General features: G+C 40.3%; 1 long non-coding RNA gene across 1 annotated transcript in view; it reads right to left on the bottom strand.

The window, feature by feature from the left end:
• Positions 1 to 22289, bottom strand: part of LOC118656745 — a 67275-nt gene that overhangs the window by 43241 nt on the left and 1745 nt on the right. The window contains exon 2 of the long non-coding RNA XR_004967679.1: positions 10655 to 10790. This is a non-coding gene — a long non-coding RNA (uncharacterized LOC118656745). The remainder of the gene's footprint in view (positions 1 to 10654; positions 10791 to 22289) is intronic.

The raw sequence follows: 22289 nt of genomic DNA, 5'->3' as shown, positions 1-22289 counted from the left end.
TGCTGCCACAGAGGCAGAAGAGGCTCCCACAACCACCGCTGCTCTTGGCAGCCTTGAGCCCAGCTTCTGGCTGAGCGGCAGTGCCCCCTGTGAGAGCACACTGACCACCAGGGGGCAGCTCCTGCATTGAGCATCTGCCCCCTGGTGGTCAGTGCGCATCATAGCGACCACTCGTTCTGGTCGTTCCACCATAACAGTTGCTTAGGCTTTTACTATATAGATACTTATATATATTTGTAATCGATGGAAAATCCCAACCAGTCCTATGGGAAGCAGGAGCATCTCTTTCTTTTTCTCTCAGAACTGCTTTCATTTTGACCCAAATTTGCTGGCTTACTTGAAATGATTTTACCTTTCTTATTACAAATTCATTTGAAGTAAAATTGTAGAATCTTCAAATTTAAAGCATCAAAAATTATTTATATTAAGGAAATGGATTCTGCCATTATTTAATTTTATACTCTAATTCTTTTCTTTTGTCATTCATTTGGTGTTAAATTTTACAAATTTAGTCTAATGTCAACCAGTGATCTGCCTGGGAAACTTGCCTTAGCAGGCAGATATCCAGATAAAAAAATAACCCATCTTCATAGAAGAAATATGCACAAACATTTACACATCATACAAAATAAGGTTGAAATGGGTGAGGCCACTTGATTGACGTCCATTTGTCACTTTCACTGGAAAATTTCATGGGCAGCTTCCAAAACACTTAGACAAATTTAGATGAATGGAAGCGCTGACTAATGATGCCATTATCTATATACCAAATATAAATGAAGGGCTGAAAATCCTGAGTCATTCATGTGAGCTACTACAATGACAGGGAAGGGGAACTCAGAAAAATGATAAAATGTCTTGAGATGGCAAATAAATAAAAAAGAAATAGCATTCAGATATGTAAAAAGAAAATATGTTTAGTTTCTTTTTTTTTAATATATTTTATTGATTTTTTACAGAGAGGAAGGGAGAGGGATAGAGTGTTAGAAACATCGATGAGAGAGAAACGTTGATCAGTTGCCTCCTGCACACTCCCCACTGGGGATGTGCCTGCAACCAAGGTACATGCCCTTGACCGGAATCGAACCTGGGACCCTTGAGTCCGCAGGCCGATGCTCTATCCACTGAGCCAAACTGGTTAGGGCTGTTTAGTTTCTTAAAAAAGATCTAATTCTGGTAAACAGTGTCTATCTAGTCTTATGAATTTCCAAAATTGCATTAGGTAGAATTTTTTTAGCAATAAGATTATTATTATTTAAACATTAGTAACTAAGGATTTGTTATTTTAGGAGAATGAAGTCAATACATTTGTTTTCCTAAGGCAAGCAGGGGCAGTATTGTGCTATTCATAAAGTTCATTAATATTTATTAATTTTTAAAGCAGTTTGGTTTAAAAATTAGCTTTGGCCATTATCTGTACAGATATTTTACCTTTAAACAAAAATAATTACAAATATTTAATTATTTTAAAATGTAATGAGCATGAAATTCAAAACCTATTTTTATTAGAGACCATTATTCATAGGAGGGTCTACATTTTTCAGAAGAGTTTGTTTTCATTGAATTCCTGGGATTAAAATTCTAAAAATCATAGTTTCTAAAATAACCTAAATGTAACTAAAAGTAAACCAAAAATACTTTTTTAAAGATTTCTAATTAATTTCCACTTTAAAGAATACCATAGTTGACCCAATTAGCTCTGCAAATGAATTGGGTAGTTTGACATTCTTTAGGATTTCACAGTAGACTATTTTCACCCATCCAGCACCTTAGATCCCCAAAGATCCCAGTGCACATTTAGTGATATTTACCTTATGAAGTAACTAAATCCAGATGAGCATAGAGCTCACATCACTGTAAAAAGAAACTGTTTCCTCATGTTTACGGCTTCCATTTGGAGACTAGAAACTGAAAACTCTGAAAATTGTCCTTGGGCAACTAGGAAATTGTGGACAGAAATGCAAAATAGTTTTATTTGTAAATAAGCCCGGCCATAAAACCATATAATACCATGTTCTGCAGAAGTCCTCCAGCTTTTGTAAATCAGGCTTTTTACCCTAGGACAGATTAACAACCAGGGCAAATAATTCATGCACATGGAGTGGGAAGTGGAACCCTCCCCATATCCTTCTTGATTCATGTCCACGCTGAGATACAATATTGAGTACTTTGTGGATCATAAGAAGATATAAATAAGTAAAAATTAAAAGAAGTCTGGATAATTCAGGGGAATTTTTGAGGCATGGCCAAGGAGAAAACTCACTATAGTGAATAATAGCTAAGCTTTCAAGAAAACACATTTCTGTGTGTGTGTGTGTGTGTGTGTGTGTGTGTGTGTGTGTGTGTTTAAGGACTGCCTGCTCTGTAACTGAATCTGTTGTCAAAAGTACCTTCTAGTCCCTGAGAAACACCACACTTGCATTTTCTTTAGATTTTGTTTTCGGCTTTTTGGTGTTGTGTTTAAGGTAAGCTGGCCCCTGGGGACTAGTGCAATTTTTCTATTTAGGGCAGTTTGAAAATTAGGGGAAAGCATCTTGCTTCTTGTAATAAAAAATACATGACTGTAGACATTTTTCTAAAAACATGGTTACTAACAGCTGATGAACAAGAAGAGTAAATCCAGTTCTTGCCTCTCCATCCCCACACTATCCTAGTGGGATAATGAACAGCATTCTCTTCAGATACTTGTTTACTCTGACTTATGGCTAGAAAGTAGAGAATTTTGCTGTGCCCACAGGTGGATAGACTTCCAATTCAAGGAAGCAGGCTTTGGGTGAGCCCTCTGAGCCACCCATATCTGCCTCGACATACAGCAACCCTCTCTGATCTTCTGGGTCTGAATGCAGTGTGTGGCCTTCCAAACTAGACACCAAGTTAACGCCAGTGTCCAGCTCCTCCAGGAAAACGTGTGGCCCCCCGGGGGCACTCCAGCAAGAACGCCTACGGTCACAACCCTGCAAGTCAGGCCTTGTGCTCTGGAGCAGTCTGAGCAGATTGGCGTGTCTGGATGAAACACGGAATGGGAAGGGTTCACCGGAGTCCCCCATCCTGGGAGGGTGGGAGGGCGCCCGAAGCATCTCAGCGGGGGAGCAACTGGACACCCCAACACCCAACCTGAGTAGCAGCCACTAGAACTAAACCTGGAGACCTGGCTTAAGGAACGTGGTCGGTTATGTTTAGACCGAATGGTGTAATCAAGGTCCCAGGACAGGCCTATTCTATACAGAAAAGGTGGTGCGTCCCTGCCCTCAGGTCGCACGGACTTCTTCTAGGTTGCAGGTGACGCCTCAAAATACGTTTTATGACTCTAATGCCCTTTATTCCGAAAGATCCGAGGTGTCTATAGAAATGTCCTCCAGGGCTGTGGAAAGCCACCCCCACCCCACGCCGCCCCCTCTGGTCGGCCTCACCCCACCTTCCAGGTAACCTTCCTGGCAGGGCCAGGGGACCAAAAGCAGCCACCTCCGCCCCAGCCTGCGTGCATCCTCCCGACCGTCCGCAGCCAACAGGCTGCGGAAGCAATGCTCCGCACCCAGCCCCCCCCCCCCCCCCCCCCCCCCCAGCCGCCCGAGGGGGGCCCCTCCTCGCCCTTCCCCCCCACCCCCTCCCCGGGGCCATCCCTTATCTCCCCAGAACCCCACTGGCGCTCTGGGCGCCCACCAGCACATTCCTAACAGCCCCAGCCTTCCAGGAAAGGGGGGGCGGGGGGAGCATGACATCACGGCAGGTTTATTTGGGTTTGTTTGTTTGCTTGTTGGCTCGATTAAATACTCGTGGAGGTGAACGTACCCCACACAGGAGAAGTTGGATGTTGACAAACTTCTGGTGGCAGCGAGACTGTGTCAGCACAACTTCCGGGATAATGAGAGCTGCTAGCAGGCAGCGCGGCGGCGGCGGCGGGAGGCGGCCGCGGGGCGGAACAGCAAATGCTATTCAGCCCGAGCAGTTTCAAGCCGCCCGGGCTGGGGAATTACTGTAGTCGAGCTACGGCTCTTACCACCGGCGCTGGATCTGGGCGCGCGTTAGGGGGGGAGGCTGCAGGCACAGGGCGCCGAGAGGAGAGCTTGCAAGTTACTTTGCTCCATCCCTGCACTCGGCTGAGGCTTGCATGCTGCCTGGTAACTGCAAACATCTTGTTCCCTGCTTCTTTGGGCGGCTGCCCTGGAACCAACCAACTTTTCGCTCCCCCCCAAACTCCCTCTTTGTTTCAAATAGGACTCTCCAAAATTTATTCTTGGGAAGACTGACAGCCGGGGTCAAGAAACAGCTGTTGAAGTTAATGTTTCTTCCTCCCACTTCGTCTGATGGTTGTGCCCTGCCAAGACAAAGTGAGAGGCACTGCCTGGTGGCTTCTTTAAACAGATAGGCATTGAGCCTCCCCAAAAAAGAGGTGGGGGTCCTTCCCTGTTTAACATACAATCTGATCAGAAATGCAACAGCATGTGCCTTTCAACGTGTGCTGATTACTTGCCGAAAAGAAGCTGCAGCTTTTAGGGGGAGGGGGTGGCAGGAGAAGTGGTTGACACTTTCCATGTTTTGGTAAAGGGACAAAAATTTAATCCTTCCTCCCTCTGACCCACCTCTCACCCTCTAAGAATGGCAGAATGGCCTGAGGGAGGGAGAAACGAGTTGCATTCCTTTGCAAGGTTTAATTCACATTTCAAAATTCAAATCATTATGCAGAACATGGGCTTGCCTCGAGCCAGGTAATTTGTTTTTTTTATTTGGAGACTTGGGCCCTACCTGGATGGTGCTGCCAGCTCTTGGTGGCTTTCTCCAGATTAGGCCTGCCCCATCTCCCCTCCTCAATCCAACTCCTTGTTTGCCCAGAGGACCTACTCTGGGGAAGCTACCCTGTTCATTCTGCTGCTTTCTCCAGGGTGAAGGCTGGTTTGAGCATAGCCCTTCCTCAGTTCTGCTCTTAGAGCGCCCTGTGGACTGCTGATGGGCCCTTGGGATTGTTCTCCTGAATCTCCGTCTCCTGACTGACCCCCCCCCCCCACCCCCGCCCTCCAAATGTCCATCCTCTGTAGTGGGAGTGGGCAGGTGTGAACTCTATCCCTCTCATATCAGAGCGTTGAATCACTCTGCCAATGGACCATTTCTCCACTCGCTCGGCCTCTCTCGGACACAATCATTCGGCCTTCTTCCACACCACCAGGTTATCCTGTCACCACATCGCAATGCAGTGCCATCTCAAAGTGATATTGCATCAGGCCCAAGGATATTTTAGGAACCTCTCACTCTGGATCCAACAAGCCTTCTGTGCAGGCATCAGGCCCACACTGCCAAAATCAGGTCTGCAGAGCTGCCGGACAGGTGCCAGTGATGCCCTCTCCGTTCTCAGCTCCATTACCCCTCCCACCCCCCACCCCCCAAATCAGTGGCTTCCCACACCTCTTGCCTTGCTCTCAGATACCACCACCTTTGTTTTTCCTCATGTCTGCAAAGTGTTTGGGTCTACCTTTTGATGTATTTCCTGTTTTTCTGCCTATCGTGGCCCCTTGCTGAAGCCTTCATTAGTATTTGTTCTTATTAACTCTCAATCCACTGAGTTACAGTTGGAGTTGCAGTGGCTGCTGCACGTGCAGCCTCCAACTTGGGTGTCTACAGGCCTCCTTGACTTGTTTGACTTTGGTGAACTTTTCTCTTTCTTCAGACTCTGGATCTCCCAGCAGGCAGGCACAATGGCAGCAGCCAAGAATCTGCACCACCCCCAGCAAGTGCCCCCTTCTCTGAGTTCTGCTAATGCAATCCAGCAGCCAATTGACTGAAATTCCTTCCGCTTTATTGTTCTCAGTCCTTAGCAAGGCCAATGCGTAGCATCTAGCAGGGCTATGAGGCAGACCTCCACTGATTCTGGAGTTGTAATTCCCCACTGCTGGCTCCTGCAGTTTTATTACAGCCTTTTTTTCCTCCCCCTAAGATTGACAGACATAAACCTCCAGTGTGGAGGCCTGCAGCAGCACCCTTAAAGGCTTCTTTGTGTGGAAATGTAACCTTAGGGCAAAGTCGGCCCAGCTCCAGGAAAGGCACATTATCCTGCTACAGGGAAGTACTGTGCTGGGACAAACCTCAGCATTTCTCCTTCTGACTGGCTACCTGGGATCCTCCCCGGAACAATGCTTTCTTCCTCTGTTTTTTGTGTGTTTTTTTGTTTTTGTGGGTTTTTTGGGGGGAGAGGGAGGACTTTGAGGGTTTGGGAGTGCTATAAGGAGACCTGTAGTGACTGTTCAGGGAACTCCACATGCACTCAGAGCAATCAGATGTCCTTTCCGTGAGTGGATCTCTAAAGGCAAGGATAGGGATAGATCCAGTCGTCCCCTGGTGGGCTGGGAGTTAGCACCATTTGTTCCTCTTGGACCTGATGCTACCATGCCCAAAAGGAATGCTTTGGATCACTTAGTGGACCTGATCTATTTATGCAGGTGTTGGGTTAAACAAATTACTCCAAAAGGCAAGGGTGAAAAGGTGCACAATCTTAATTTATCATGCAGGATTAAAGTCAGATTTAAGTCAGGTAGAATTATTAAAAGATTTAGAGCCAGTGTCTTTTTCCAAAGAGAAGAATGACTAAAGAATCCTCTTTATTTAGGTACAGTGAGGTCAGGAATGTAGCATCTTATGTTTGGAGGTTTGTTTGTTTTCTTTATCTTTTAAATGTACACCTATATTTTCAATCAATGAAATAGAATAGTAATAGGCAATTTAATTATCAGATATATATGATTAGGCATTAACTATTCCATATAGACAAGTGCCGAGAGAGAGAGAGAGAGAGAGAGAGAGAGAGAGAGAGAGAGAGAGAGAGAGATGAAGGTATGCACTTGTCATTACAGAGGGCTCCCTATAGGAACAGGGACCGTGCCTAAATTAAAAGGACAGGTGAGATATAGCTAGTTAGAGAAGATGAAGTTGAAATCAGGGAGAGGTAAGAAAGACACCAACAGTTCATATGGAATCTAGTTGAGATGTGGTCATTCAGTCCTATAGCCCCGGGAGCTGGAGTTATTAGTATAGAGAGGTTAACATAATGTTTTTACTTAATGTTTTTCGAAAATGTATTCTTGCAGAGTCATGAACATGGAAACATGGACAATGAAGGCAATGGAAACAAGGAGATGTCTTTAGATCAAATTTGAGATTACAAAATGTGGACATAAATTTAAAAATACACATGCAATTATTTTCCCCTTTCCCTTTTCCTCCTAAATCTAGGGGGAGGAGGGGAGTTTAGGATTAAAAGGCTCCCTGTAGTTTCTCCTCTAGCTTCTCCTCCAGTTATCCCATCCACACTCCATTTCTGGTTTTGGGCAGAACTGTAATTGTCCTTTGTAGGGAATTACATGAACTCCTGTGCTGGTTTTCTAGTGTGGGAAAATGACTGGGGAGGCTAAGACCACCAAACTAGTTTCATTATGACCCAAGGTACACTTAAACCCAGCCCTTCAGTGGTAGGCGACTGGCCCAGCACACTCTTCCTCTACAGTGCTCATTAAAATGTTATTTACATTTTGCAGTATGGTCCCAAGTCATAAATTGGGTTTTTATCTTGGCAAATAAAAAAAAAATACTCTTGTGCTATCCGGGCCTGCAAAGTTTTAACTTGACTATGGACCTGCTGGTGATTTGCAAAATAAGGTCATCCCATTGGAAAAAGATCTTCCCATTTCAGTTCTGAAGAGTTGGCAGGAAAGTCAAGAACGAATGAAAAACCCATGGTCACATAATTAAATTTATTAGCCAAATAGATTTTACCCTTTATTTTCTTCTTAAAAGTGAATTTAATGTTTGCCAAAAGTACAAAATCAACAACTCTGACAAAAACACACTGTATACTTTGGTCCAAGTCTTCATAACTATGCTCTATCTCCTTGCCTTGAAACTCTCATTTATGTGACTAGAATTATTCCCAATCAAAAACAATATCATTAATCTCAGTCACTTTTAGGTGAACCAAACTGTCTGGTTTCTTACCTCAACAGGCCAAATTAAATTAACATTTTAATGATGTGTTTCTGGCATTGTTCATGCTTCATAAAGAGTAACTCACTTTATTTGACTCAAGGCAACAAAGCTAAACAAGTGATTAAAAAAAAAAAAAAATGGACCTTTTCCAGATCTGGAAATTAAGTTTCCTTGCATTCTTCTGAGGCAGCTAAAATTCTTCAGAACCTACAAGCCCAGCTATAGGATGCTACTACCTTTCCAAGACAACCAATAAAAATTACAGCTAGAACCAGTTATGAGAATAATTTTTTTTTGCAACATCCTCATGAAGGCCAATCGAAAACTAGAGGCCTTCTCTCAAATGGCAATAGGCCAAACATCTAAGATCTCTGGAGATGCTTGACATCTTGCCATGTTGTCATCACATTCAAATCCTGGAGAAGGTATTCTCGTCTGAGTTTCACTGACTACCAGTAAGGGGCATGTGCAGAATAATAAGTGATTCAACTTTTCCTTCCCCAGTTAGATAGAACCTAACATGCTTACTAATATTCCCAGGAAGATGGTATGGGGAATGTGCATCAAAGATGGGATCAGCAATTCACCTTTCCACAGCCTGATCACATGCTGGGGAACAACCTTAATTCTGTTGTTTGAAAAAGTCTGGGATTATTGTAATTACTATATGGAACAGGATTTTTTTTTAAAGCTTTTTTTTTTTTTTAATCTTCATCCAAGGATATATTTTATTGAGAGAAAGAGGAGAGAGAGAAACATCGATCGGTTGCCTCCAATACGAGCTCTGACCTGGGAGTAAGCCTGCAATGTAGGTATGTGCCCTGACTGGGAATCGAACCCACAACCTTTTGGTGTAATGGTCAATATTACCTGGCCAGGTCCACAAAGGATTTTTAAAAAACAAAATTTAGGGGAAAGCAACCACTTCACTCACCTAAGAGAGCTTTTGTTGCCAAATAGCAATTTTACACCCTAGCAGTTACACAGTACATTTTGTTTCCAAAGGTGCTTGCCACCACCAAATACCATAGTCATATATTTTTCTTCCTAACCAACAGGTGAAACCAGATGGTGTCTTCCCATCTCTGTTCAAAGAAGTCATGTGCTCATCTGTAGAGAATTGCCGGTATGCACAGGGAATCTTCACATGTGTACCTATATCAAGAGGCCTTCAGTGTCATGCATCTAATTATAAATATAAGCATGCAATTGTCTAAATATAATCATGCAAATTAATAAATGCCATCACTCTTTAGCACTATACTAGCAGTTGACTTTCTTTTCTGAGCCATTTTTCACAAAGAAACAAAGTTATTATCTCTTTGCAGGATTTACTGCAGATGTGACAACTAGAGAGAACCATAAAATCTTGCTTAAGATGTGAATACCAGGTGGATGACTGGGCCCACTCACTAATCAACTGATTTGTTCCAAGGCAGTAATGTTTGGGATTCTGATGCCTCCGCAACACTGCACGTTATTATTTTTCACCGACCTCTGAGGTTGTCCGTAAGTCACTGCAATGTTCAATGCCAAGTCTTCACATTCTCAGAGATAAAGAGAACAAAAAAGCAGAGAAAGAATGTGTAGCTCATTATCCACACGTTATTTTCCTATAGTTTGGGGTATTGAAAATACTTTTTAGAAATTTTTGAAGGCAATGACTCCCAGACATATTTCATAAAAAAGGGATATTTTTGCATTTTATGTCCAAGAGTGGATGTAAGAAGCAGTTTGTTTTAACTCTGTAGCAAAGGAAGTGACCTAAATAATTTGTCTTGTATTTCATAATGACCAGAGTAGTGAACTATATTTTTCCTATATCTGGTTCTTCCATGCTACTATTTTTCAAGCTAATACATATAAACTTTACCTAAAAGATCAAATGAGTTTTTCCTTTTTAAAAAAAAAAAAAATGTACACTTAAAAAAATGTTTTTTTAAAATACTTTGGAGTTCTTTGTGTGTTTTTTGTTTTGTTGGGTATTTTTGTTGTTGTTGTTGTTAATATGTTGTTATTGATTTTGGAGAGAGGGGAAAGGAGAGGGATAGAGAAATAGAAACATCCATGACAGAGAAACATTGATCAGCTGTCTCCTGCACACCCCCTACTGGGGATCGAGCCTGAAACCCGGGCATGTGCCCTGATCTGGAATAGAACTGGTGAGTTCTTGGTTCATGGGCCAATGCTCAACCACTGAGTCACCCTGGCTGGGGCTGCTTTTTAAATTTTTTAACTCTTCATGAATCGGTTATAAATCCAAGCTAAACTAATGGTAGTTAAGTGGTCCTTTCCTTGTAGTTCAGAGTTCTAAAAAACAAGTTGGTACAATTAAATGTATGGCACATTACATTAACAATATAGGTTGTGCTATATGGCAAATATAAAGCACTTTTATCCTAAATACAAAGTAAATCCATAACTGAAGTATCTCAAAGGCAACTTTTTAAAAAATGATTTTTGTTGCAGCTGAATTCAGAACTCAAAGCACCTCTATTAGCCACCGTTTAGGCAAAATACATGCAGAAGAAAAAGTATTACCCTGTTAATGTGCTTCAACTCTGCCCTAAAGGGATTACTTCCAGGAGTGGAAAGGAAGACCAAGTCTACAGAAATCTTGGCAACCTCTTCCACAGGAAGATTATAGAGGTTTCATGGATATTTGTTGTTGGCCAGGAGGTATTACCTTTCTCCAAATTCCATTCATGCAGCTGGTTTCCTCTTTCCTCCTTGGGTAAACTTCACAGTAAATATACACATTGATTAGTCCCATGTCGAACATCTCTTACTTCCACATGAACCAGGGTCGATGAGCCTGTAACCTGCAATGAAGAAGGAGTGAGTCGCCCGGCCGGAGTGGCTCAGTGGTTGAGCATCATCCTATGAACCAGGAGATCATGGTTGATTCCCAGTCAGGGTACATGCCCATTTTGCAGGATCAGTCCCCAGTGGGGGGCATGCAGGAGGCAGCCAATGAATGATTCTCTCTCATTATTGATGTTTCTATCTCTCCCTCTCCCTTCCTCTCTGAAATCAATAAAAATATATATTAAAAACAAAAGGAGTGGGTCATAAACATTAAGAGTGCATGCTCTGGAGTCACAGGTGCTGGGTTCAAATCCTGGTTCTGTCCTTAGAAGCAGTGTAACCTTGAATCAGTCACAGGTTCCTCATTCATAAAATAGGGCAGAAGATTAAAAAAAAAATACATACTCTATGATTCACCATCTCACTTCGTTAGTATCTCCATCGAAAATACCCTGAAGCTCTCATAGGCTCTGTAGAAGCTCTAACTGGCCTTTGGACCAATATGTGAATTTCCTTTCCAATGAAGTGTAAGTTGCATTTTTCTCTGAAGGTTACTATCTTATGCTTGGTGCTGACTCTCATCTAATGCTTGAGCCCAAAAATCCTAAGTTGGGGCAAAGACTATGAGAAATCAGTCAGTCAGTTTGTCCACCTTCTCACAGTTGCAGCATCTTGCGCAATCCTTGGTCACCAGGTGTTGGTGCCTGACCTCATTCCCTGAGGCGCTTGTTGCCTTCTCAGCCAGACTCTGAGCTTTTGGAGGAAAGACTCCAGCCGGCCTTGTATTCCTCTGAGCATTAAGTGCAGCACAGCACCTTGGAAAGAACAGATACTCAGCAAATGTTTGTGTGTTTGTGACTTGATTATTTTGAGAAAGAATCAATTATACTCTTACAAATGGGCCTATAAAACTCTCTTTCCAGGAGTAACCTGTTTGGACAGTAATGTAGTGTCACAGCTGGGGTTTTTTCTTTCATACTTTTTGTTGCTGTTGTAGTTACCTCTGGTCTTAATGAAAATATTTTAAATTGACTTGTATCATATTTGAAAGTGTAATAAATACTTATGAGGCTACCAAGATGGGCTTTTCGCATTCCACACACACGTATTAGAAATGGCTGCTAGGCTCTAAATAAAACAACCTGGAAGAGTATACTCTCCAGGGGTGGGCAAACTTTTTGACTCAAGCGCCACAATGGGTTCTTAAACTGGACCGGAGGGCCGGAACAAAAGCATAGATGGAGTGTTTGTGTGAACTAATATAAATTCAAAGTAAACATCATTACATAAAAGGGTACGGTCTTTTTTTTTTTTTTAGTTTTATTCATTTCAAATGGGCAGGATCCGGATCCGGCCCGCGGGCCGTAGTTTGCCCACGGCTGCTCTAGACTGTAGGTTGTTTTATTCATTTATATTTTTGGTGCGTACACTAACATTTATTATTATTTCATAGAAAGATGATTATACTATTTTTATTTAACAATGCATTGTAAACATTGTTTCCATGTGAACACACACCTCATTCCTTTTTAGTGCTACATAGTATAGAAATTTCTTATTATCCAGTTATTCATTATCATCATATGAATGCCAGTAGTTGCTAAGTTGTGTAGGAAAGCAGAAATTGGTCATAACAGAAAATGTCCACTAATGAACTGGCCACTTACTAAATTAGTCCCCACTCAGATAGCCCTCTCAATTTAATACCAACAGCTACCCCCACTCAGCCAGTCAATTTTGCTGATTGTGGATGTTATAAACATCTGACAGTACAATGTAAATAAAATGCATTTCAGTTACCATGTAAAATTGCTAATCTTGCAAAAGATGCAGGATTTTATGAAGTCATTGGGAGTGATTTTGGGGTCCTGTTCCATAAGCAAATGAATATCTGGCCGTGTTAGCCCAGTTAACAATTAAAGATGCAAAAAACAACAAGGATGGTAAGAGGATAAATTCTTCAAAAGGAAAATTATTTGAATATTAAAAGATTAAGAGAGGCTCTCAGGAAAATTGATGAAGCCCTCACATCTATTTTTCAAAATGACCTTTGTATGATTCTGCTATAAAAGTCAGTGTGAAGTGAAGGGTGTCAAAATTTGCTATCAAATAATTTTGTTAGGAAATTATCTCCCTCGCCAAATCAACACTTGATTCATTCTTTGTTTATTCTAAAAATTAGAGCATTGTTGCAATTAGAGTTGTTATATGTATATCTTCAAAGATAAATTATATTTAAAGACAAGATAATCTTTACTTTTATTTTTTCAAAATAAAGTCTCAATTAATGGTTTTTTTATTCTTTATTTTACAATGCTAGACTCTATTACTTTTGCAGCTTTCAACAAATATTATGGCAAACAGAAACAACAGATGCTGAGAATAAGGCTCCTAAATAGACTAATCAGATTCCCTACCTCTCTCTCCAGGAGGCATTTAGAAGCAGGACTGGCCACTTTGCAAGGAGTAAAGCCCCAGGGTGTTTGGATTAATTCAGGGGAGGGAAGAGGCCTTAAGAAAGGAGACAGGCAGTGGACTTCCTCTGGCACTAATCTGGCCCATAGATGTTTGGGCCTAATGTAATTTGAAAAAATAAAAAAGATGTAACCTTATTTGTGTCCAAGCTAGTAAAGCAAGTTATACCAGTTAAATGCAGGCACATCAGGATTTATTTTTAGCAGTTATCTACTGACTAATATTTGGGTTGCTTCCAATTGTTTGCTACTACAAGCCATGTGGCCATGAACAACAGTGTACAAATATATCTTGGTGTACTTGTACATCTCTGTAAGAAAAATTCCTAGAAGTCAAATTCTTGGGTTTGGAAAAGGTATATTAAAAATGTTAATAAGCATTAGCAAATCATTTAATGCCACCTACCGTATCTGAGAATGTCTGTTTCTCCATACCTTTCACAATGAGACTATTGCAAAAATATGCTATAAACATTATTGGTTTCATTTTCAATAACTTAAATTCTTGGTCTGCAAGATAAGCTTTGCTCACTACCTGCTAGAATCTCTAGGAAGAGCCTTATTATAGACTCTGGAAAATCTGAATGATAGATGTAAGGAGAGATCATCTCATCCCTAGTAATGGGCAAGAGCTAAAAAGATAGAGCACAACGTGCATTTTTCTATTCAAAATCCCTCTTCAACTATTGTAGTCATTGCTTACACAAGATAAAGTGTTTATAGTCAGTGTAGAAGATGGAAACAATTATTTTTGCAAATTCCTGATTTCAGGACTGTGAGATCCTTTAGAGATTTCAAAGTAAGTGAATAGATAAGGTCAGTAGATCTTGAAACTGGATGCTGGGTGTCATCAAAGCCCACACTCTTTCCATCAGGATTTTGGTCACAAAAAGTGTTAGCATTCTAACAGAAACATTCTTACATATATTGAAGATTTTAAAAAGAAACAAAAAAATATCCACCAGAGTACACATTTGTCACAATCCATCAAATGGTAGATTAAGATGTGTGCATTTTGCTGTTTAAATTTTACATTAAAAAAAAACACACATAGAGAGTGCTCAAAAAATTAAACATAGAGCTACCATGTGATCCAGCAATTCCACTTCTGGGAATATACCCAAAAGAAGTGAAAGTAGAGACTTAAACAGATATTCGTACACCCAATGTTCATAGCAGCATTGTTTGCAACAGGCAAAAGAAGGAAGCAATCCAAGTGTCCATCGATGGATAAATAGATAAACAAAATGTGCTATGCACATACAATGGAATATTATTCAGCATGGAAAAAGAAGGAAATTCTGACACATGATACAACATGGATGAACCTTGAAGACATTATGCTAAATGAAATAAGCCAGTCACAAAAGAACAAATATTGTATAATTCCAGTTATATTGGTACCTCAAGTAGTCAAATCATATATACAGGAAGTAGAATGGTGGTTGCTAGGGGCTAGGGAAAGGAGAGGTTGAGGACTTAATGTGTCTAATGAGTAGAGTTTCAGTTGGAGAAAATAAAAAGGTCTGATGGTGGTACAACAATGTGAGTTCACTTAATGCCACAGAATTGTATACTTACAAATGGTTCAAATAGTAAATTTTATGTTTTACATATTTTGCCATACTAAAATTAAAAACACACATAAATATTGAATTCTAATGATGTGCATACTGCAGTATTTGGGGATGAAATGAACTGATGTCTGAAACTTTTTTTGAAATGTAACAAAAAATGAAGATGAATTGACATATTGATAGAGGAATGAATGGATATGTGATAAAGTAAATATAGCGAATGCAAATTATAGACTCTATGGTAAGTGTATTGGTGTTCACTGCACCATTCTTCCAACTTTTCTGTATGTCTGAAAGTTTTCTTAACAAGATGTTGGGGGGAAATGATCTGGACTAAAACAATAACTAGCAAGTGAAAGATTCTCTTTACCACAATTTCATATTTTGCTATTGTTAATTATGGGGAATAATTTTGTTATGGAGAGAACTTCAAGGGGAGTTAAGGAATACGACTGGTTTTTTGTTTGTTTTTAACCATGATCAGACTGTAACATTTATTAGATAAGCATTGGACAGGTATTGAGTCACAAGTGACTCCGTGATATTAAAAATAAACTCAATATCACCAAAGTTGATAAGTATCACTCTCTATATATCAAAGACAAGGGTCATAGTTTAGCTTTTTCTTCCATTTGTAGAATTTGAGCATGTGTAGAAGGAAAGAATCCCAGCCTACTTAGTCAAATGGAAAAGATGACACAAATAGATCAACTATGATGACATGCAACTTTAGAGCATTGGAGATCTGATAAATATTAGCTCTTTTTAGAAGTGTGGTAGATTATAAATAGCCGCTCTTCATTTACTCATAGAAACATATTAGAGAGCTCCACACTCTTGATCTTCAGTTTGTAGAAAAGTAAACAGAGAGAGGGCCTCCATTTCTGGACCTCTACATTGCAGGCATACTTAGGCAGTTTTTATAATTATGGAAACATGTGATCATCCTATCCCAATAACACTCTTATTGTCCCGTAGCAAACATCCAGAGTTTCTGAGGTGCCAACTCAGTGCCTACTGGGGAAAGCAAGTAACTCTAATGAGTAATTCAGGTCAGCCCAAGTGGGAATTATGGCCTCTTGGAGACCCTTATCCTCACAAAGGAGGAATATATGATTCAGTCTTAGCCAACTGACCCAAGATAGCCAGATATGTCTGTGTGTTTTTAAAAGCAGTCTGAAATTGTATTTGCCAAGTTTAAATGTGGCCAACAAATTCAAATGTTTTTCAAGAACATTGTGTTGGTTAAAAAAAAAACACAAAAACCTTTGTTGACATTCTGGGGCCCATCGGCACCCTGTGTGTGAACTCAATTTATGTATACAGGGTGGCATAGTCCAACTCTCTTTGGGGCTAATGTCCAGTGGAATACAGATCTAGCATTGTTTGAACTCTTTGGGGTTATATGCTCATCTCCAAGTGTCTGCAGTTTCTTCCTTGTAACAGTGGAATATGGTTTGCTTGGGTCTTTATCATTTAAGTAGAAAACAAATATTTGACCACTATGAAATTTGCAATATTCATGCAGCAAATGTGTCTTGAAAGTCTACTTTGTGTCATGACCTGTTGAGTTTCCCCAAAAAGGTGAATCAACAAAAATATATAATTCATGGGGCCCTCATGAATTATTATAATTTATTTACATGTAATAATCAGAAAATGTATATGTTTGGAACTGAGGACCTTTTTCCAAAGGATGATAACTATCATTTAATGAGTGCTTCCTCATTCACTGTCTGAGGCCCCTTATATATTTAGCTTCTTTGACTCTCATATCATTATCCTGATTTTACAGATGAGGAAACAGGCTTAGAATAATTGCATGGCTTGCCAAGCTGTTAAGTGTCAGAGCCAGGAATCAAACACATGTGAGGGTTTTTATTTAATTCTTCATCACCATAGTGCATACAATTTAGTGTTCTACTTGCTGTTAAGGCCATCAGAACAGTCTACAAAATACTATTGTATTCATATACACTTGTAGAACTATATTCCTAATATTTAACTTCCTATAGAACCCAGACTCAGATATGATTATATTTCCTCTTCTATTTTTTCAATTATTTTATTGATTTTAGAAAGAGAGAAGAGAAGGAGGTAAAGGAGAGAGAGAGAGAGAGAGAGAGAGAGAGAGAGAGAGAGAGAGAGAGAGAGAGAGAGAGAGAAGTGTGAGAGAGAAACATAGATCATTTGCCTCCCATATGCATCCAGACTGGGAACTGAACCCACAACCTGGGTATGTGCCCCCACCAGGAATCAAACTGGTGACCCTTCTATGCACAGGATGACAACCAACTAAGCTACACAGGCCAGGACAGGTGAGACTATATTTCTTTCTTTTACTTTCCTCACTTATATGTAGGAAAAAACATATTTAATTACCCAGGTTATGCATATAGATACATTCTCAGTGTGAAATATCCAAACAACAGTAGGAAGGAAGATTCTCCTTGGCTTCCTCCCCCACCCAGATCCCAATCCCTCTTCTAGTTCTGGCTCAACCACTATTAATAGTATGGCATGCCCAGCCAGCATGGCTCAGTGGTTGAGCATTGACCTATGAACTAGGCGTTCACGGTTCAAATCCTGATCAGGACACATGCCCAAGTTGCGAGCTCGATCCCTAGAGGGGGGCATGCAGGAGGCAGTTAATCAATGATTCTCTCTCATCATTGATGTTTCTATCTCTCTCTCCTTCTCCCTTCCTCTCTGAAATCAATAAAAATATATTTTTAAAAACAGTATGGCGTGTTTCTTCCAGACTTTTCCTGTCCACTTACATACATATATGTATATATATAAATATGCATGGAGCTATGTTTCTATGGTAAATGCATTCAGAATTCCACCTTGGGATGTCAGACCACTGTTCTATTGCAGCCCTGGCAACTTCCCAGCTCCAAGTCAATGTGGGAGGTCCTGGGTGTGGGGTGGGGGTGAAGGTAGCTGTATTAGTTATCTATTGTTACATAACAAACTACCCCGCAATCCATCAGCCTCAAACAATGAACATTTATCATTTCACAGTTCCTGAGGCCAGGAATCTGGATGCAGCTTAGCAGGATGCCTCCAGTTCACAGGGTCTCTCATGAAGTGGCATTTGAGATGTCAGCTGAGGCTGTGGTCATTTTGAGGATTGACTGGGGCTGGGAAATTCACCTGGGATGGAGCTCACTCAGTGGTTATTTGCTGGAGGGCCTCAGTTCTTTCTTGGCTGTTGGCAGGAGTCCACATTCCTTGCCTAGGTCCTCTCTATAGGGCTATTTGAGTGTTCTTATGACATAGCAGCTAGATTCCTCCAGAGCAAGCAATCCACCACTGACAAGGCAGGACAAAGGGGAAGCGGCCAAGTCTTTTATGACCTAATGTTGGAAAGCACAGACCATCACTTCCCCCAAATTTCACTCGTTCGAAGAGAGTCATTACATCTAGGCATCACGCCAGGGGAGGAGACTTTGGCTCCACCTTTTGAAGAGAGCAGTGTCAAAGAATTTGTGGACATATTTTAAAACTACCACAAGGACCATTTTGTTGGGAAGGAAAAAGAAGCATGGCTGATTCTAAGATTAGGGCAGAATAGGCTAAGGAACAGGCAAGAGAGGAGAGGTACGGAGGTACTGAGGTAACAGGATTGTGAAAGGTAGAATAGCACGGCTAGCTAGCAATCCTGGGAAAATTTAAAAAGTACTCCTGCCTGGGGCCCCACAGCAGATCAATTAAATCTGTATTTTTGGGATTGAGGCCCAGGTGTCATATTGTTTAACAGCTCTACAAATGATTCTAATGTGCAGTATGGCTTGTGAGGCACATAAGAGAAGAGGTGCAGGAGTCTGGCTGTGTCTGGGCTTAGGTCCTAAATAGCTGTGTGATTTTAGGCAAGTTAATTGGCATTTCTGTGCCTCATCTGTAAAATGGGAATAGTAATAGTGCTTCCTGCTAAGGTTGTCATGAGGATCACCTGGATTAACAACCCATGTAAACCACTTTGAACAGTACCCCTCCTAGTAAGTGCTGTGTAGATGTTACTATTATGATTATTAGCAACATTCAATGGACTTTTCCTCGCTCTTGCTCTCCCTTTCCCAGAAAGAGTGTGGCTTTCTGTGCCTCGCCTCCCTCCTTTTCCCTGGAGAAGAAGGTACCCGGACCTTGCAGCTCAGCCTCTGCAAGCCCTGCCCAGCTCTCAGGTTCCTGGTGAACTGAGAAGCTGGGCTGTTGCCGCTGAAATGGTGGTCATGGCTGCAGAAGGATCTCCTACACCTTGGGACATGGGAAGAGGAAGTAGCATCCAAGGGTAGTGAGAGGAAGGGAAATGTCCCCTCATCTTCACAGATAATTGAGATACAACCTACTATCATATTACAGGACCAGGGTCAGCACACAAGCCCTGCAATCCCTTCAAGAAGCGTTTCCTGATCTCAATGTCTTTGAACTCCTATGATATTGGCATGTCCCTAAATTACCTGCTGCCTTTTATGTTTATTCATTTATCTTGTGTGTTTTCTCTCCTCCAGACAGTGAGTTCTTTCAGAGGCAAAGCTATGCCTTCTAGGAGAAGTATCAGTGAAAGGAAGGAGGGGAAGATGAAGGAAAAGGGGATGTCTTGTTTGGATTATAGGTTCTTCTTCAACCTTTAAAACTTATATATGTGTAGTGGGAAATATACTCTGCTTCTTTAACTCCCTCTCCGTTTTCACCTATATCACTATATCCCTAAAACACCCCTTCCCCTAACCACCATTTTCATGGAAAAATAGCCTGAGTATTCTTTCTCCTGCTTTTATGCAGCAGAGGTTAATAAATTGCCACTATTACAGGGCATTCCAGCTGATATTGATGAGGCAGGTACAGAAATAAGCTAATGGGTTAGTTCCTATAAAGAAATGTGTTCTCCAAGCATAAAAGCATTACTCTGTAGGAAAGTAGATTTCATTTTTTCAAGCCTTCTAGGATAGATGGACTGGGTAAAAAGAATAACGAATCAAATACTAGTAATTAAACTATAAGGCAATTGTTGACAAAATTTCTACACAAATTTTCCCCTTTTCTCAACAATTAAAATAATGTAAATTATGTGATACTTTGAATAGATTATATCTTTATCTTCTGTGAGGTTTTTTTTTGTTGTTGGTTTTTTAAAATATATTTTTATTGAGTTCAGAAAGGAAGGGAGAGGGAAAGAGAGATTGAAACATCAATGATGAGAGAAAATCATTGATCAGCTGCCTCTGGGATTGAACCCACAACCCGGGCATGTGCCCTTGACTGGAATCGAACCTGGGACCCTTCAGTCCACAGGCCAATGCTCTATCCAATGAGCAAAACCGGCTAGGACTTCTGATTTGTTTGTTTTTTAACCCCTCTATTCTACAAGTTTATCATTTGGATCCTAAGGGTTAATAAAATGTATTAAACAAAAACATAAAAACCTCTGCTGTTTATTAAGTGTGCTTTTACAATAATGTGGATGACAAAAGAGAACATTGTTAAAACTATGACAATAAGGTGCCTCAATTCAATTGCACTTGTGCTGAGCTTTAAAATATAGAAATGAACAGCATGGCTAAGAATTCTGGGTGTGTATAAGTGGTGTCAAAACATGAAACTATCTAGTTAGCAAGCATCTAGATGCAAAAGAGGTCACTCTAGCTTCTGATTTCTCCTAGCTGAGTTCATTCATTTCTGCCAATGCAGAGAATCCTGGATTTTAAGCCTTATGAGCTAGAAATAAAATTGGCCCTAAACCTAAAAATTATTCTAGAAAAATATGGCCTTGATGGTTGTGGTTGTAATAACTGTTACTTACATAAATAGCTGATTTTATTGGTCTGGTTAAATGATTCCCAGGTGTCCTTCTGAAACTTTCTACAGTCATTCGTCACTGACTGCCATCTCAGCTCTTAGAGAGGGAAAAAACAGTGAACTCAAGGCTTCCTCGTCAATGAGCTCCGCCAATAAGCTGAAAGAGGGTTCAGTGGACACCACTCACCTTCCCAGGAAAGCCACCAGCCTGAAAACTGAAGAAACATGGCACAAAGACACAGCCATAAAATTCAAGAGACTAAATTAACTCAGTGAGCCTGCCTGGTCGCTAAACACTGAATACATTTAAGTGCTATTCTGACAGGAAAGCATGGCAGCTTTTTAAGAATTTCATTTTTAAAACTCTGGTATGATTTTGTTCTTCTAACAGCATCATCCTGTGTCTGTGTTTGTTCCCAGTGAGGTCATTATTAAGTGAATTGAATTATTGTTCTGTTCAAATGACCTGTACGTTCAACAATGTGTGCCGAGCTCCAGCAAGAAATGTTTTATGTATTATTGGGAGATGGCCATCTGTGGCACAAACTGGGCCTCCCAACATGCAGAAATGCTGGGAGATAGTTTATGTTCAGTTTTATCTATGATCAGAATTCCATTTATAAGCTTTTTTTCATCCAGTTGTCAACACTGTTCACTATAGCAACACTGAAAATGGCCAGAAATGAACAGATTTATCAGAGCAATGCGAGGTCAGACTGTATGTTTCAATTATTGTATATTGGATTTTTATCATACATTTTAAATTTTATCCATAAAAATGGTAACAATATATTAAAATTGAAAGCAGTTTTCTTTGATCAACTTCCAGTTATTATAAGTGACAAACTGAACAAGCTAGATTTCATGATTTGTATTAGATAATGGGTCTCACATTATATATGTATATTTTAAATATAACATTAGTTGTCCATGCCAAGAAACATGGATTAATTTTTTTCAAGGCTAAAGAATACTATTTTTCATTTTCTGCATATATAATGGAACAGCATGGTGATATGTAAAATTAAATTTTAAAATTGTAGATTATATTTAAGCCACACTCTCCCAACCTTTTCTTATCTTTTTCAAGTGACCTATTGATGATGCTAGGGTCATGTTGGACCAATTGAATGATTTCACACAGGTAAATATACCCAGATATTCTGTATTACAGAATGAAATGATTTTTTGGTATCTTTTTTGTTTGTTTTTGTTGTACTGAGACCTTCTTTAACCATAGGAATCTCTTTTATAATGAAGTATAAAATCTTACAAGTGGAAAAGCCCTATGACAAGTGATTTTCTTTTCTCCTTCCTTTCTCCCTGCCATCCCTCCCTCCTTTACTTCCTCCCTCCCTCCCCTCTTCCTTTTTAAAAAACCTTCTAAACTGTATAAAGTAGTGTTCACTTTGGACATGTAGTGGTACCTTTTAAATATATTTGGATTTTAATTTCATTTGTAAATGAAAGATGTTTGCTAGAAAAATGACTAGTATCAGCAAACAGGTAGAGAGATAAGCTTTGTTCACAAATGTATCCCTGGAGTCACATTGCATTTACTCACCTTGAAAGTATCAAATGAAAATGATGGTGGTAATGATGATGATGATGATGATGATGATGATGATGATGCTATAGCAATGATAACTAGCATCCAATG

The sequence above is a fragment of the Myotis myotis genome, unplaced genomic scaffold (genome assembly GCF_014108235.1).
Source record: "Myotis myotis isolate mMyoMyo1 unplaced genomic scaffold, mMyoMyo1.p scaffold_m19_p_5, whole genome shotgun sequence".
In the NCBI taxonomy this organism is placed as follows: domain Eukaryota; kingdom Metazoa; phylum Chordata; class Mammalia; order Chiroptera; family Vespertilionidae; genus Myotis; species Myotis myotis.
This window is presented reverse-complemented; position numbering and strand designations above follow the sequence as displayed.